This window comes from Candoia aspera, chromosome 2 (genome assembly GCF_035149785.1).
Source record: "Candoia aspera isolate rCanAsp1 chromosome 2, rCanAsp1.hap2, whole genome shotgun sequence".
Lineage (NCBI taxonomy): Eukaryota > Metazoa > Chordata > Lepidosauria > Squamata > Boidae > Candoia > Candoia aspera.
This window is the reverse complement of record NC_086154.1, coordinates 14,867,928-14,883,942: the sequence shown is the minus strand read 5'-3', so window position 1 is coordinate 14,883,942 and position 16,015 is coordinate 14,867,928. Positions and strand designations below refer to the sequence as shown.

General features: G+C 45.2%; 6 non-coding genes across 6 annotated transcripts; 3 read left to right on the top strand and 3 right to left on the bottom strand.

Annotated features, from left to right (window-relative positions):
• The first annotated feature begins 814 nt into the window (after positions 1–814).
• TRNAA-UGC (transfer RNA alanine (anticodon UGC)) lies at positions 815–887 on the top strand. The gene has a single exon. It is a non-coding gene; the product is annotated as a tRNA-Ala (tRNA).
• Positions 888–1,467: 580 nt separating this feature from the next.
• On the top strand, positions 1,468–1,540 carry TRNAA-AGC (transfer RNA alanine (anticodon AGC)). The gene has a single exon. It is a non-coding gene; the product is annotated as a tRNA-Ala (tRNA).
• Positions 1,541–2,885: 1,345 nt separating this feature from the next.
• On the top strand, positions 2,886–2,958 carry TRNAA-UGC (transfer RNA alanine (anticodon UGC)). Its single transcript has one exon. It is a non-coding gene; the product is annotated as a tRNA-Ala (tRNA).
• Positions 2,959–12,824: 9,866 nt separating this feature from the next.
• TRNAA-UGC (transfer RNA alanine (anticodon UGC)) lies at positions 12,825–12,897 on the bottom strand. The gene has a single exon. It is a non-coding gene; the product is annotated as a tRNA-Ala (tRNA).
• A 1,347-nt stretch (positions 12,898–14,244) lies between these two features.
• On the bottom strand, positions 14,245–14,317 carry TRNAA-AGC (transfer RNA alanine (anticodon AGC)). Its single transcript has one exon. It is a non-coding gene; the product is annotated as a tRNA-Ala (tRNA).
• Positions 14,318–14,879: 562 nt separating this feature from the next.
• TRNAA-UGC (transfer RNA alanine (anticodon UGC)) lies at positions 14,880–14,952 on the bottom strand. The gene has a single exon. It is a non-coding gene; the product is annotated as a tRNA-Ala (tRNA).
• Positions 14,953–16,015: the final 1,063 nt, after the last annotated feature.

Sequence of the window (16,015 nt, the reverse complement as noted above, 5' to 3'; positions counted from 1 at the left end):
TGTCATGGCTGGATTTGGAAAACCTTTTGTTTTGAATTTGTTCCTTCCCATAAATCCAGAAGCTCATTTGCATGAAGAAAGAAGAGAGACCTTATCCGACCAGCTCAAGCTGTCAGTCCGTCCACCAACAGCACACAAGACTTTACAAATCTTCCAGCTCCCTCGCCTCCCCTTCCTTCTTGTTTGGTAGTTAGAGCGTGTCAAAATCCGGAAGTGTCTGGAGCCATATTCCTAGAATCAAAACGGCGCATTGAGTCTTCCTGATTTTTATTGCAATAGCATGGATTTTTAACAGCTTCCTGTGCCTGCATCAACCCTTTCAGTTAGATCAAAGAAGAGTTGAAAGCTCCTGCCCTCCCGAAGCCAAGCAGGGAATTAGCTCAAGCAGAAGAGCGCTCGCTTAGCAGGCGAGAGGCAGCAGGGTCGATGCCTGCATCCTCCAGTCCATCTTGCTCAGTCAGTTTTGCCGAACTCCTGCTGTGCTTGCAGGAGTCCGTGGGATCAACGTCCTCCTTCTCCAGACGGCCTTTTGCTTGATTTTACCAGCCATACAGAAGAGTCCCCACCTCCACCCCTCTCAGTTTCAGCCTGTCAGCTTCGATCTGGCTCTTTCTTGAGAAACGATGGATGCTGCACAATCAGCTCATCTGAAAAGGGCTTGCTTGATGAACAAGAGGTGGTGGGTTTGATGCCCACATTCTCCTAGTCAAACCTCCACCTTCCTTTGCCACGTTATTGGACCATTTTTATCTCTGTAGTCCATGAACCTTAGCCTGAGTTCCTGCAGTCTGGTGGATCAATTGTGCCTGCCCGTGGGGAATTAGCTCATATGGTAGAGCGCTTGCTTTGCATGCAAGAGGTGGTGGGATCGATGCCCACATTCTCCAGTCAACGCTTTGCTCACTTTTGCCATCCATATACAGAATCATCCTCATCTAATCCATTCCTATGTATTACCTGGTACCTGCCTGTCGCTTTGTATGCTGTGGAATAGCACTGAGGGGCGGCTGGGGAATCATTCAGCCTGAGAGAGGGCTATTAATTATTCTTTTCCACACTCCCAGACAGATGAGCTACTCCTCGCTTAACCATGGTTTTAAAAAGTGTTCAGAAGTGGGTGAATCCCCACATCCCACTTAGCCGGATCCAAGAAACCAAGGTCTGGGTTGGTGCATTCTGTGCATTTGGATTTGAGCTCTGCTCGGACTGGGAGCAAACGCTGAACCCTAAAGAGTAGGGGGAATTCTGGACGGAGGCTTTACTCCCTCGAGGCAGCAGGATCGCTCCTAGTGCTAATTCAAACGTCCCTTTGAATCTCGGGATTTGTTGATTTAGGGGCTTCCACTGATTTAGGTGGTTTTGATTTCACTCTCACTAGGGAACACCAGCCTTCTCCAGTTGGTTTCTGCATGCCATCTTGGTCTCTTTCTTTCTTGGGAAATTGTGCAAGGGTGCTGTCAGACAGCTGGGGAATTAGCTCAAATGGTAGAGCGCTTGCTTAGCATGCAAGAGGTAGCAGGATCGATGCCTGCATTCTCCAGCCTCTCTCCTTCAGTTTGCCCCGTCCATAGAAAATCCTTCCCCACTCTTTCCCAGTGTTTTTAGAAATATTCTTCAGCCGCTTCAAAAAGAGTCCCACCAGTAGTTTGCTGGTTATCTGTATTTCAAGGCAAAAATCTGTCACAACTTTAACAGCTTTCTTTTTCATAAGTTTATCTTTTGGCTTGTCGTTTGTCATAAGGTCCTTCAAAACCTTCACACAGCGATTTTGTACATCCAGTAAGAAAAATTTTTCCAAATCAGTTTCCTGGCTTAATTTCTGTAGTGTCCTTTGCAGAATGAGTCGTCCATCAGTTCCATTTCTGCTACATTTAAGTCCCCCTGCCAAGTAGTTTCACAGACACCCATTACAATTTCTTCTTGTTCTATATCTTCCTTGCAACCCACTCAGTCCATCTTGTCAAGCAGCTGATCCATTCGATTAAGAAGCTTAAGAGAGAGAGATTCAACCGTTTGCCATACAGACTCCCGCTCCTTAGTCCTCATTCTTATCCGTAGTCTTTGCCCTTGAGCTCCCTCTAGTGCCCAAACCTTTTGCTGTACAGTTGAAATACAGATTTTCAAAACGTTTAAAATCAAATTTACCCCATTCTCCCCTAAGGAAGAAGAAACTCGCCCGATGTATACAGTAAAGCCTTGTCAGTCTGAAGGATCTTAAGCTCTCCAGTAAACAGGAAAGAAATTATTAATCCCAAAAAATGATTAAGGAATGAGGCTCAGTCGAGCTTGGTGTCTGTAAAAGGCCGCTTTGCCAGTGTGAGCTTGATGTAATCCTGACTCCCAGCCACTCCACTCATAAGCCAACTGCAGAACGACAATTTCCGTGGTCTACTTGCGAGCAGTGACTGTCCAGCCACGTGGATGATCTCAACGATTTCTCCTTCTTCCGGAGAAGTTTTGCTGGTCCGGATCCAGCATTCAGCACGATTCACCTTGGAAATGCTGTCCTTCCAACAATTATGTCAGCTCACCATGGTGCTCACAGGAAGCAGGAAAAAGAAGAGCCACCATTGCCTCTTTCAAGGCTGGCAGAATCACCCTCTCCCTGAAAGAGGCATTAACCACCGCTTGGACCGAACCACATGCCACTTCCCACCCCAGAAGGGCATGAGTCCAGGACTCAGGTGGCCGAGCTCACAGCTCTGAGGACCTTGTCCACTTCCTCAGGATCAGCCAGCTCAACAAACACCTCCAGGATAACTGAGCTCAGATGTGTCTTGGTCACTTCCAGCAGACCTGGCCAGCTGGCATCTAATTTCAGCTCCTCAGTTCCCGAATCTTCTCCTCAGTTCTTGCAGTTTGGTGGATCAAGGCTGCCTGGCAGTGGGGAATTAGCTCATGTGGAAGAGCGCTTGCTTTGCATGCAAGAGGTGGTGGGATCGATGCCCACATTCTCCAGGCACTTTTACTTTATTCTGCCATCTCATTAGACCATTGTCATTTCCTCAGTTCCTGCATCTTGTCCTGAATTCTTGCAGTATGGTGGATCAAGGGTGCCTGGCAGCTGGGGAATTAGCTCAAGCGGAAGAGCGCTCGCTTAGCAGGCGAGAGGCAGCAGGATCGACGCCTGCATTCTCCAGTCCATCTTGTTCAGTTTTGGCTCCCAGACAGACCATCCTGTTCCAGGCACATGGTGCACATTCTCCTGGGTTTCTGCGCTGTGGCAGAGCAGTCGAGGCAGGCGGCCGGGAATCAGTGGCAGTGCTGAACTCTTGCTGTGCTTGCAGGAGTCCGTGGGATCAACATCCTCCTTCTCCAGACGGCCTTTTGCTTGATTTTACCAGCCATACAGAAGAGTCCCCACCTCCACCCCTCTCAGTTTCAGCCTGTCAGCTTCTATCTGGCTGTTTCTTGAAAAACGATGGAGCAGCACTGCTAGGAAGCTGGGCAATCAGCTCAAATGGTAGAGCGCTTGTTTAGCATGCAAGAGGTAGCAGGATCAATGCCTGTATTCCTAAGCTATTCTTCTATATTTTGCTCCATCCATAGAAAATCCTTCCCCACCCAGTTTCTGCATCTCCTCCCAGGTTCCTTCCACATGGTGCTCCTAAGCTACTGGGGAGCTTCCCCTAATGCTGGGTGATCGCTTAGCCTGAAGAGATGGTGGGATCCTTTTTCTGGAAGAGCTTTACCTATTGATCAGTGTAGTTGCATTGGGATAGGAGAGACAGAGATCAAGGGAGGGAAGGGAATAAATTGGTGTTATTAATGCTTGCTGTGTGGGCAGGATCCCTAAGGTGCTTAACATCTCCTTGAGAGTGAAAGTTGTGTCAGTCTTAATCTCAGAGCAGAGGTGGTGGAAGATCATCAGTGTGTTTGGAAGGGATCTCCAGAAGCAGATCTTCTCCTTTTCCTCAGGATCACTGCTACAAAAATGCAGACTGAAATACATTCTCAATCCTGGCTTAGTAACAGTACTTGTGTCAAACTGTCTTGAACAGTAGTGGATTGCAAGTGGAATACGACTCAGCAGGGTGATGTGGTTGCTAGAAAGGCACAGGGCATTTTAGGCCATGTCTCCAGAGGGTTCCAACAACAGTGAGGATGACCAGGGAGCAGAAACCAGGTCCTATGAAGAAAGATGGAAGGACTTGGGAATCTATAACCTTGGAAAGTAAAACAGGAGGAATAATATAATACCGACCTTCAAACATCTGAGAAGGTCAAGACCTGTTTGGAGTGAATGTCAGAATAACTTCCTAAGGCGGTTTGAGAGTGGAACCCACTGACCCAGAGTGGGGCTGAGCTCCCCTTCTATTTGTTCAAGCTGAGGATGGACCTCCAAACACCGGACATGCTATCATTTCGTTCCCTCTTCTGGTCATGGCTTCCTGTCCTGCTGTAAAATTGGCAGGGTGACCTCTCATGTTTTCTTTCTTTGCAGAATCACAGGCGACTGTACCACAGACACAAGGTTTTTAGGGGTGGGCACCTGAGGAAGTAACATAAAGGAGACCTTATGCAGAGTTACTGATTTATTTGCCAACCCCTGCGACTTGGTTTGGCTGCCGTATCTGCGTCTGTTTATTCCCAAAAGAAAACATAGGCACATATCTTGCCCCACCGCCTTATTGGCTGACCTCAGAGATTTGGTGAATATACACTAGAAACTCCACAAGCTGGATATCTGAACTCCCCTTTTTATCTGTTAATATTGACTCAGGACATTGTCATTTCAGAACTTAAAGCAAGATGAATACGATTTTTCTCCTTGGGTTCCCTGCTCTGCTCCTCTGCAGCGTTGGTAAGTATTTGCAAAACTTTAGAGCAGTCTTTCTCAATTTTTTGACTCTGGAGGAACCCTTGAAATATTTTTCAAGCCTCAGGGAACCCCTGCACATTCAGGCTCAAATATAGGCCAGAAGTTACAAAATTATTATATTCGGTTCATGGGTAGGCCTGTATAGATGCATTAACAGTGTTTTTAAACTATTGTTAAAATAAGAGTGTTATTAAACTATAAAGAATGAAACTTACCTCTAATGTGAAGTTGCCCAAATTGGAAATAATTTTTTCTGTAAATTGTGATCTCCCAGGGAACCCCTAGTGACTTCTCATAGAATCCTAGGGTTCCAAAGAACCCTGGTTGAGAAACCCTGGTTTAGGGACAAAGAGAAGAGTCGAGTCTCAAGCTGGAAGATGTTGCAGTGAAAAGTGTTGTGGGAGCATGTTCACTGAGGACCCAGGTTTGAGAAGGCCTCCTCTGTTATAATTTATTTGATATTTTCATATCACAACAGAATCAGGGAATGGGTAGGAGGATAGAAAGAGAAGGGCTTCAGTCAATAAAGCAGCAGACTGGTGGGACTGAAAATGGTGCCGATATGTAGGAAGCTGAAAAAGTCACCATGCAGAAGTGGGTGAGATTAGCTGATGTGTCTAGTTTCACAGACCACAGAGAGAGATCTTCCGGGAAGACTCATCCATATTCAAGCGTTTCTCTAAAGTCCATCTGCACGTGATGGGGAGGGGATGACTTATGCAATGCTCCTCTTCATCCACCTGATTTTTCTCGGTAGATTCAAAACATCTGAAGACTAACTGTTCTGCAGTCCTGTTCAGGACATTCCCTCCCCTAGGACACCCCATTCCGTACCTTCATTTCCCATAGATGAAGGAGCAGGGCCTGGTCCATCTGTGCTTGCTCTGTGCAACACCTGAGTTGCTCTGAAGAGACCTGTTCCTGTTAAGCAGTTGGGAGCCTCCAACTTTTGTTGATCTGCTACCCAGCCAAGTCATTTGATTGGAGTTAATGGTGATTTGAGTTATAAGACTACTTTAATTCTTGATGGTAGAGCCTGAGGATTAAATACAAATATTGCAACTCCCTTTCTGATTTTTGTTCACTGCAATGTAAGGCAGAGTACAACAGAAGGCTTAAGGTCTCCCCCATTTCCCAGCTACTTGCTTCCTAAAATTGATTTCTGCACTAGATCCCTTTTAAAAACTTCATTAAATAACTTCACTATAATTACAAATAGTCTTTGCAAAGGGGGAGGCTGAATTTCACAAACCAATCTGCAGAAAGCAGAGATTTAATCCTCCCTCCATGCGTGGCGGCCTTAATTGTGGTTGGTTTCCAATCGGCTTACCGTACTGTAAAAAAACCAGTAAAACAGCTGCACCTGATATATTGTATTCATTGCCTGAGCAATTTGGGTTTTCCAATAATACTTTGCACTTGTTCCTTCTTGAAAATATGAAAATTGTCATCCGTTTCGGTTAGGTGTTGCATTTTATGTATGATTTCTAATTTAGGGCTTTAATTTAATTTAGGGACACAAAATTGTGTCCAATTTTGCAACAGAAAAATGCTGTTTGTGCAAGCAAACCTTTCCTCTTGTCCTTTCTGTGGCAGATCTCTGTTCCCTTGAAAAAATCTCTATTTTGGGGTTGGGGGCATGGAGCGTTGACGGGAAGCAGAAATGGTCTCAAATCAGGCAGAGAAATAGTTTACTCCCAAAATAAATCTGCTTATGGAAAATTCCTCTACTTGTAGACAATTCCTGCTCCTCATCCAAACTTGAGAAGAACTATTCCAAATGGTCCTCACCTTTGTTTCTGATTTCTTGTCCCTTTAAAAATCTCCTCTTCTCTGTCAGCCCAAGGTATCATCTGTAAAGTCTGTGAATCCGGAAATGACAAAGGCTGTTATCAGAAAGAAGAGACTTGTAAGACTTACTCTGGACAATGTTACACTTATGCAAGTTATATTGGTAAGATCCAGGGATAAAAAACATGGAATATGGAAAAGGAAGCCAGCCAGATGTAGGGATTTGAATAGAGTTTAATGCAGGCAAGAATCTTGAGTAGTGGTTTTGATATTTTGAGAATGATCCTTCTTAGCTTTTCATAGGCCAATGCGTGGCTTTACAAATGGAGGATTTGAACACCATGTGATTCCACGCATCGTGGGGTAGTTTAATATGTTATTCTTTGCTTCACCCTGTTCAGCGTTGCCTAAATTCATCTCGTCCAACTTAGAGCCCTGCGGTCACCTGTTCCATGTGGCACACCAGCCATGCAATTATTTTATTTATTTATTTATTATTTAAATTTATATCACCCCCCCATCTCCTCCCAATGGGGGACTCTGGGCGATTTACAATAAAAGTAATAATAAAAACATATAGACCTAAATTACAATCTAAAAATATAAATAAGATAATAAATGTAAAATCCAAGAGGAGAATGGAATCTCAATCAATAGGGGTGCTATGGCACCAACCACCCCCAGGTGGAGCTGTTACTTCCCCATCCCAAGCAAGGCGGCAGAACCAGGTCTTCAAATTCTTCCGGAAGGCCGGGAGTGAGGAAACCCGTCTCAACTCCGGGGGCAGGATATTCCAAAGGGCGGGCGCCACTGCCGAGAAGGTTCCATCACCATCTGCACACAAATGTGCACTTTTTTGGTCTGTTGCTGGAGGTGCAGTAAAGAACCAATTAAGACTGGGACGCGGTGGCGCTGCGGGTTAAACTGCTGAGCTGCCGATCGGAAGGTCGGCGGTTCAAAACCGCGCGGCGGGGTGAGCTCCCGTTGCTCGTCCCAGCTCCTGCTCACCAAGCAGTTCGAAAACATGCAAATGTGAGTAGATGAATTGGTACCGCTTCGGCGGGAAGGTAACGGCGTTCCGAGTCGTCATGCTGGCCACATGACCTGGAAGTGTCTACGGACAATGCCGGCTCTAAGGCTTAGAAACGGAGATGAGCACCACCCCCTAGAGTCGGACACGACTGGACTTTACGTCAAGGGAAACCTTTACCTTTACCTAAATTGAAATTAAAAACTTCTCCCCACCCCACCTACCTATATACTATTAAAACTCTAATGTCTGTTTGCTAGTAAGCTTTCAGTTAAAAACCCAAGACGTACAGCTTGTGGCAGTTATATTGAAGCTACAAGTTATAAAAGGAATAGTGGTCATGGCATCTCCCATGGTAATGTAAACATTTATTTTATTATTATTACATTTATATCCCACCTTTGTTTTGTTCAACTCAAGGTGGTTTATATAATGTTCCCACCTTCTATCTTCCCCACAACAACAACCCAATGGGGTAGGATGACCTGAGAGACAGACTGACCCAAAGTCATCTAGCCAGCCTTCATGTCCAAGGAAGGATTGGAGTTCACCATCTCCTGGTTTCTGGTCCACCACCTTCACCACTCCTCCAAACCAGCTTTATTTACCCTTCTTCCCTGATCCCCTCCTGCCACATCAAATAGGGCAGCCCCTCCCACAAAGAAAAGCAGCCAACCAACTTTTGTGTTTGTTCTAAAGCAGTTTCAGTGGAGGACTTGGAAACCTTTCAAGGCAGTGTCCTCATTTGGCAACAGTTATTCGGCCAAAGAGATAGCAGGGATAACAATAATAAACAGGGAGCCGCAAGATGGCTTTATTACATGTGAGTCTTTGAGACACTCTCCCGTGTCATATTTATATTTATGTTTAATTGTTTTTAATGGTTATTTAAGATGTGTTTGTATTGCTTTGGTTTACTGCATACCTCCCAGAGTCACACTCGTGAGATGGGTGACTATATAAATGTAATAAATAACATAACATAAAATAACATAACGTAACGTAACGTAAATGTTCTCAGTGTAAGACTCTGGGATCATCCCCAGGTGTCACTGACAATGACATCAAGATGTTTTAAAGAGAGGTGTCCTCACAACAACGCCTCCATCTCATCTACAGCCAGTCGCAAAGGCAGCCTGTAGTCATCTTTAATTGTTTCAATTAATGTTTTCCCCTCTTCTTCCAAAACAACCCTCGCTGTACAATCTACGAAGACTTAGTGATGATGCTGGCAGTGATCTGCCAAACTCCAATTAGCTGTTTACGTCTGCTTAAAGCAGTGCCCCGTTTCCCATTTAGTCACTGGACATTACCCTCTGCAGCCATTGCAGCTTGGCTGTAAGAGAAGCTGGACGCCTGCCTTCCACAGATCCATCTGCCTAGGTAATGCTTAATCAGCACTTTGTAAAGTTTTCTTCTTAAATAATGTTATTTTCAGTGCTGTAACAAACCACCACTTCCTTGCCTTGGCATTTGCTATCCAGGAGATCAATGAAAATCCTAAGGTCTTGCCCAACATCACGCTTGGGTTCCACTTACGACCGCTGTTACGATGGAAGGATGAACTTGTGTACCCAGGTCTGTCTGATGCTGAACACAGGAACGGTGGTCTTTCAAGAAACGGCCAGAACTATTTGTAAAGAAAAAAAGAAAAGAAACAAGTGACTGATTTAAACGGGAAGGGATGTAATGCTGATTATGTCCCAGTATAGTGGGACACAACATGAATAGGTTTGTGTGGCTGTACTTCCTACTAGCGTTATTATTTTCAATAGTGAGGATTTTATATATATATATATTTCAAATTTGGTCACTGTCCATTTCACTTGAAGAGTGACTCTGGGCGGTTTACAGTAAAACAAGAATAGTCATTAAAATACAATAAAACAATAGTCTTTGGACTATTCCAGCATCATTTTCCATACATCTGAGTGCTACCAGGTATGGCCACTCACTGCCAGCACAGCCAATCCTTTGGGTTGACATTAAAGTTCAAGTCAAAAAGATTATCCATCCATCCATCCATCCATCCATCCATATCTATCTACCTACCTATCATCTATCATCTCTTTCTCTCTCTCACACACACACATCTATCTTCTCTCTCTCTGTCATATCTATCAACCTATCATCTATCCATCCATCCATCCATCCATCCTTGGCTGGGAAGATAATAGAGTGGAGGAGGGTGTGAGCTGGTGTGGGAGGGAGCGTGAATGCACATTGACAGAGCTCTCACTTACATTAGCCCAAGCCCATCCCATGCCCTGTTAACCTGTCAACGGTGAGTTTTGTTTTCTTTTGTACTGATCTTCCGGAAAACTGATGCGGGACATATAGGACGTAACAAGAAATTTTTGTACAGTGCCAGCATCAAGAAAAAGACACTTGATTCCTGTCATAGGAATCCTGCTGGAGGACTTTGTGAAGATACAGCTCATATCCCCATCGTTACGTCTACTGTCAGCTAGCTCACTCTACTCCATTGCTTATATCGAGCTTACGCACCAGTGACTAGGGACAATGGACCAGTCATTCTCATTGGCCCCAAGCAGCACGGCCAGTGCAGAGAGCTGTTGATCAGTTACATCAGGTAGACAGCAAGTTCCCTACTTCCCTGGCATATGCTGTGTTTTAAAGATGTACAAATTTCACATATTTTTATCTTTCCCCTTGCAGATGGTAACCTTTACTTCATGAGGTATAAGTGTATCTATAGCAACTATGGAAGTTGGTTTTGCAACAGAACAACCAAGTCAGAACCATATGTACGCATTACAAGCTGTTGCACCACTGACAAATGTAATGGAGAAATCCCATCTTTTCCTCGGAACTGGAATTAAACACAGAGAAGGCTGTTAAGTATTGTGGCTGACTTTCCATTAACTCCCCATAAACCTCTCTTTTCACCTGGAAAACCTGCCAAGACCTTTTAATATCCACAGCATTATTCTCCGGTCCATATCTTGTTTCTCTTTCAGTCTAAGGGTTAGCAGTGGGGTCTCTTCCCAGACTTCCTTGAACTCCAATTCCATGCTGTCTGAGCAAGCATAGCCAATGGTGGGTGACGTTGGGACCTGGCAGTCCAACAGCATCTGGAGGGCCACACACTGCTCCTCCTTGGTTTAATGTAACTTACTCCTGAAGAAACCTGCATGGGATTGTAGCCTACATGTTGCATAATACATATTTAGGAGAAGTTTCATGGTGGCTCATTGTACATAATAATCTCTCTGCTTAGCTCACTTTGATGATTTTGGGCAACAAGAAGATTTTGTGAATGGAACAGACCTCTCTATGCTGTTTATATTCTTCTTGTAACTTGCATACTCGGAATACATTTGCAAAATAAATTTGGTATGCATTTCAGTTACCCCTTTATCTCGTCCTGAATGCAATTAGAACAACACTTCTGAGTACAAAACAAAGCAACCTTGGCAACCATTCTAGAGAAGATTGGTTGTTCTTGTAGCTCAGGGAGTCCTCACTTAACAACCATTTGTATAGTGAGTTTGGACTTACGACGGTGCTGAAAAAAAAAAACGACTTACAACCAGTCTTCGCACACACATAGTGTCCTGTGGTCACATGAGGATTGGCTTACTTTACAAGTGCATGACAAAGAGACATGTCCAAACCTCGGTCTTGCTTTCTTATTTCAACACCCAGTGATAAACCTTTTTGTTCGTTTCTTGCTGTTTTTTGCTGCATCATTTTCGCTACAGTTACGCAAGATTTTTTAAAACTTAAAATGAAAATTAAGAACATGACATTAAGAACAGCACAGTAGCAAAATGCAACATCAAATTAGCAGCAATACTACACAATGCGAACACAGAAAAGCACTTTTTAAAAATCCCAGCCTTTAACGTTCCTAGGAGGATAAAATGCTTTTCATCTGGCACAAAAGGGCAGAAGGTGAGCCTCTCTAGGGAGCACACTCTATGGCTGGTGCCACTGCCAAATAGGTCCTCCCATTCTTGACTACCGTCTTCATTAAGCATGGGCACATGCAGGGGATCCAGAATGATCTCAGGGTCCGAATTGGCAGAGAAAACCTCTACAGGTGATTTTTAAAACAGAAAGCAAAGCCGTAGCTGTTTTCGCAGGGGCTAAAAAAGAATGTTGCAATCACCAGTTTGATCATTTACTCTCTGCTTACTTTTTCATCCCTGCATTGTGAATTGCAAACACTGAAATGCTCCCTGAGGCAAACGGGTCTGCTTTCCACTATGTGCAGGACCCTCATCCTATTAGTCTGAAATGAATGGAGCTCAGGTTTTGCTGGGTCTGCTAAGCACTCCACTCTGGGGGTAACTGGCAACAAGGAGATGTTAAGCACCTTAGGGATCCTGCCCACACAGCAAGCATTAATAACACCAATTTATTCCCTTCCCTCCCTTGATCTCTGTCTCTCCTCTCCCAATGCAACTACACTGATTAATAGGTAAAGCTCTTCCAGAAAAAGGATCCCACCATCTCTTCAGGCTAAGCGATCACCCAGCATTAGGGGGAGTTCCCCAGTAGCTTAGGAGCACCATGTGGAAGGAACCTGGGAGGAGATGCAGAAACTGGGTGGGGAAGGATTTTCTATGGATGGAGCAAAATATAGAAGAATAGCTTAGGAATACAGGCATTGATCCTGCTACCTCTTGCATGCTAAACAAGCGCTGTACCATTTGAGCTGATTGCCCAGCTTCCTAGCAGTGCTGCTCCATCGTTTTTCAAGAAACAGCCAGATAGAAGCTGACAGGCTGAAACTGAGAGGGGTGGAGGTGGGGACTCTTCTGTATGGCTGGTAAAATCAAGCAAAAGGCCGTCTGGAGAAGGAGGACGTTGATCCCACGGACTCCTGCAAGCACAGCAAGAGTTCAGCACTGCCACTGATTCCCGGCCGCCTGCCTCGACTGCTCTGCCACAGCGCAGAAACCCAGGAGAATGTGCACCATGTGCCTGGAACAGGATGGTCTGTCTGGGAGCCAAAACCGAACAAGATGGACTGGAGAATGCAGGCGTCGATCCTGCTGCCTCTCGCCTGCTAAGCGAGCGCTCTTCCGCTTGAGCTAATTCCCCAGCTGCCAGGCACCCTTGATCCACCATACTGCAAGAATTCAGGACAAGATGCAGGAACTGAGGAGATGAAAATGGTCTAATGAGATGGCAGAATAAAGTAAAAGTGCCTGGAGAATGTGGGCATCGATCCCACCACCTCTTGCATGCAAAGCAAGCGCTCTTCCACATGAGCTAATTCCCCACTGCCAGGCAGCCTTGATCCACCAAACTGCAAGAATTGAGGAGAAGATTCGGGAACTGAGGAGCTGAAATTAGATGCCAGCTGGCCAGGTCTGCTGGAAGTGACCAAGACACATCTGAGCTCAGTTATCCTGGAGGTGTTTGTTGAGCTGGCTGATCCTGAGGACGTGGACAAGGTCCTCAGAGCTGTGAGCTCGGCCACCTGAGTCCTGGACCCATGCCCTTCTGGGGTGGGAAGTGGCATGTGGTTCGGTCCAAGCGGTGGTTTATGCCTCTTTCAGGGAGAGGGTGATTCTGCCAGCCTTGAAAGAGGCAATGGTGGCTCTTCTTTTTCCTGCTTCCTGTGAGCACCATGGTGAGCTGACATAATTGTTGGAAGGACAGCATTTCCAAGGTGAATCGTGGCTGAATGCTGGATCCGGACCAGCAAAACTTCTCCGGAAGAAGGAGAAATCGTTGAGATCATCCACGTGGCTGGACAGTCACTGCTCGCAAGTAGACCACGGAAATTGTCGTTCTGCAGTTGGCTTATGAGTGGAGTGGCTGGGAGTCAGGATTACATCAAGCTCACACTGGCAAAGCGGCCTTTTACAGACACCAAGCTCGACTGAGCCTCATTCCTTAATCATTTTTTGGGATTAATAATTTATTTCCTGTTTACTGGAGAGCTTCAGATCCTTCAGACTGACAAGGCTTTACTGTATACATCGGGCGAGTTTCTTCTTCCTTAGTGGACAATGGGGTAAATTTGATTTTAAACGTTTTGAAAATCTGTATTTTAACTGTACAGCAAAAGGTTTGGGCACTAGAGGAAGCTAAAGGGTAAAGACTACGGATAAGAATGAGGACTAAGGAGCGGGAGTCTGTATGGCAAACGGTTGAATCTCTCTCTCTTAAGCTTCTTAATCGAATGGATCAGCTGCTTGACAAGATGGACTGAGTGGGTTGCAAGGAAGATATAGAACAAGAAGAAATTGTAATGGGTGTCTGTGAAACTACTTGGCAGGGGGACTTAAATGTAGCAGAAATGGAGCTGATGGACGACTCATTCTGCAAAGGACACGTTCAGAAATTAAGCCAGGAAACTGACTTGGAAAAAATTTTCTTACTGGATGTACAAAATCGCTGTGTGAATGTTTTGAAGGACCTTATGACAAACGACAAGCCAAAAGATAAACTTATGAAAAAGAAAGCTGTTAAAGTTGTGACAGCTTTTTGCCTTGAAATACAGATAACCAGCAAACTACTGGTGGGACTCTTTTTGAAGCGGCTGAAGAATATTTTTAAAAACACTGGGAAAGAGTGGGGAAGGATTTTCTATGGACGGGGCAAACTGAAGGAGAGAGGCTGGAGAATGCAGGCATCGATCCTGCTACCTCTTGCATGCTAAGCAAGCGCTCTACCATTTGAGCTAATTCCCCAGCTGTCTGACAGCACCCTTGCACAATTTCCCAAGAAAGAAAGAGACCAAGATGGCAGAAGGCTGGTGTTCCCTAGTGAGAGTGAAATCAAACCCACCTAAATCAGTGGAAGCCCCTAAATCAACAAATCTCGAGATTCAAAGGGACGTTTGAATTAGCACTAGGAGCGATCCTGCTGCCTCAAGGGAGTAAAGCCTCCGTCCAGAATTCCCCCTACTCTTTAGGGTTCAGCGTTTGCTCCCAGTCAGAGCAGAGCTCAAATTCAAATTCACAGAATGCACCACCCAGACCTTGGTTTCTTGGATCCGGCTAAGTGGGATGTGGGGATCCACCCACTTCTGAACACTTTTTAAAACCATGGTTAAGCGAGGAGTAGCTCATCTGTCTGGGAGTGTGGAAAAGAATAATTAATAGCCCTCTCTCAGGCTGAATGATTCCCCAGCCGCCCCTCAGTGCTATTCCACAGCATACAAAGCGACAGGCAGGTACCAGGTAATACATAGGAATGGATTAGATGAGGATGATTCTGTATATGGATGGCAAAAGTGAGCAAAGCGTTGACTGGAGAATGTGGGCATCGATCCCACCACCTCTTGCATGCAAAGCAAGCGCTCTACCATATGAGCTAATTCCCCACGGGCAGGCACAATTGATCCACCAGACTGCAAGAACTCAGGCTAAGGTTCATGAACTACAGAGATAAAAATGGTCCAATAACGTGGCAAAGGAAGGTGGAGGTTTGACTAGGAGAATGTGGGCATCAAACCCACCACCTCTTGTTCATCAAGCAAGCCCTCTTCAGTATGAGCTGATTGTGCAGCATCCATCGTTTCTCAAGAAAGAGCCAGATCGAAGCTGACAGGCTGAAACTGAGAGGGGTGGAGGTGGGGACTCTTCTGTATGGCTGGTAAAATCAAGCAAAAGGCCGTCTGGAGAAGGAGGACGTTGATCCCACGGACTCCTGCAAGCACAGCAGGAGTTCAGCAAAACTGACTGAGCAAGATGGACTGGAGGATGCAGGCATCGACCCTGCTGCCTCTCGCCTGCTAAGCGAGCGCTCTTCTGCTTGAGCTAATTCCCTGCTTGGCTTCGGGAGGGCAGGAGCTTTCAACTCTTCTTTGATCTAACTGAAAGGGTTGATGCAGGCACAGGAAGCTGTTAAAAATCCATGCTATTGCTATAAAAATGAGGAAGACTCAATGCGCCGTTTTGATTCTAGGAATATGTCTCCAGACACTTCCGGATTTTGACACGCTCTAACTACCAAACAAGAAGGAAGGGGAGGGGAGGGAGCTGGAAGATTTGTAAAGTCTTGTGTGCTGTTGGTGGAAGGACTGACAGCTTGAGCTGGTCGGATAAGGTCTCTCTTCTTTCTTCATGCAAATGAGCTTCTGGATTTATGGGAAGGAACAAATTCAAAACAAAAGGTTTTCCAAATCCAGCCATGACAAATCTTTCCCAAATATTGCCTTTTAACTCTGTTACTTACCTGTAGTGCTGAAGAGCAGAGCAGAGATCCCCAGGAAAAGAATCTTATTCATCTTGGATTTCAAATGTGTGGCTTCCTAGTCATAAAATAAGAGATGTGTCTGGAGCAGGTGTGCGATTCCAATTTATACACTAAAATGAACACATGTTGAGTAGTGGGCATGGGTGGAGTTTCAGACTTTTCCTGAAGTTAAGGGATGGATTCAAGGT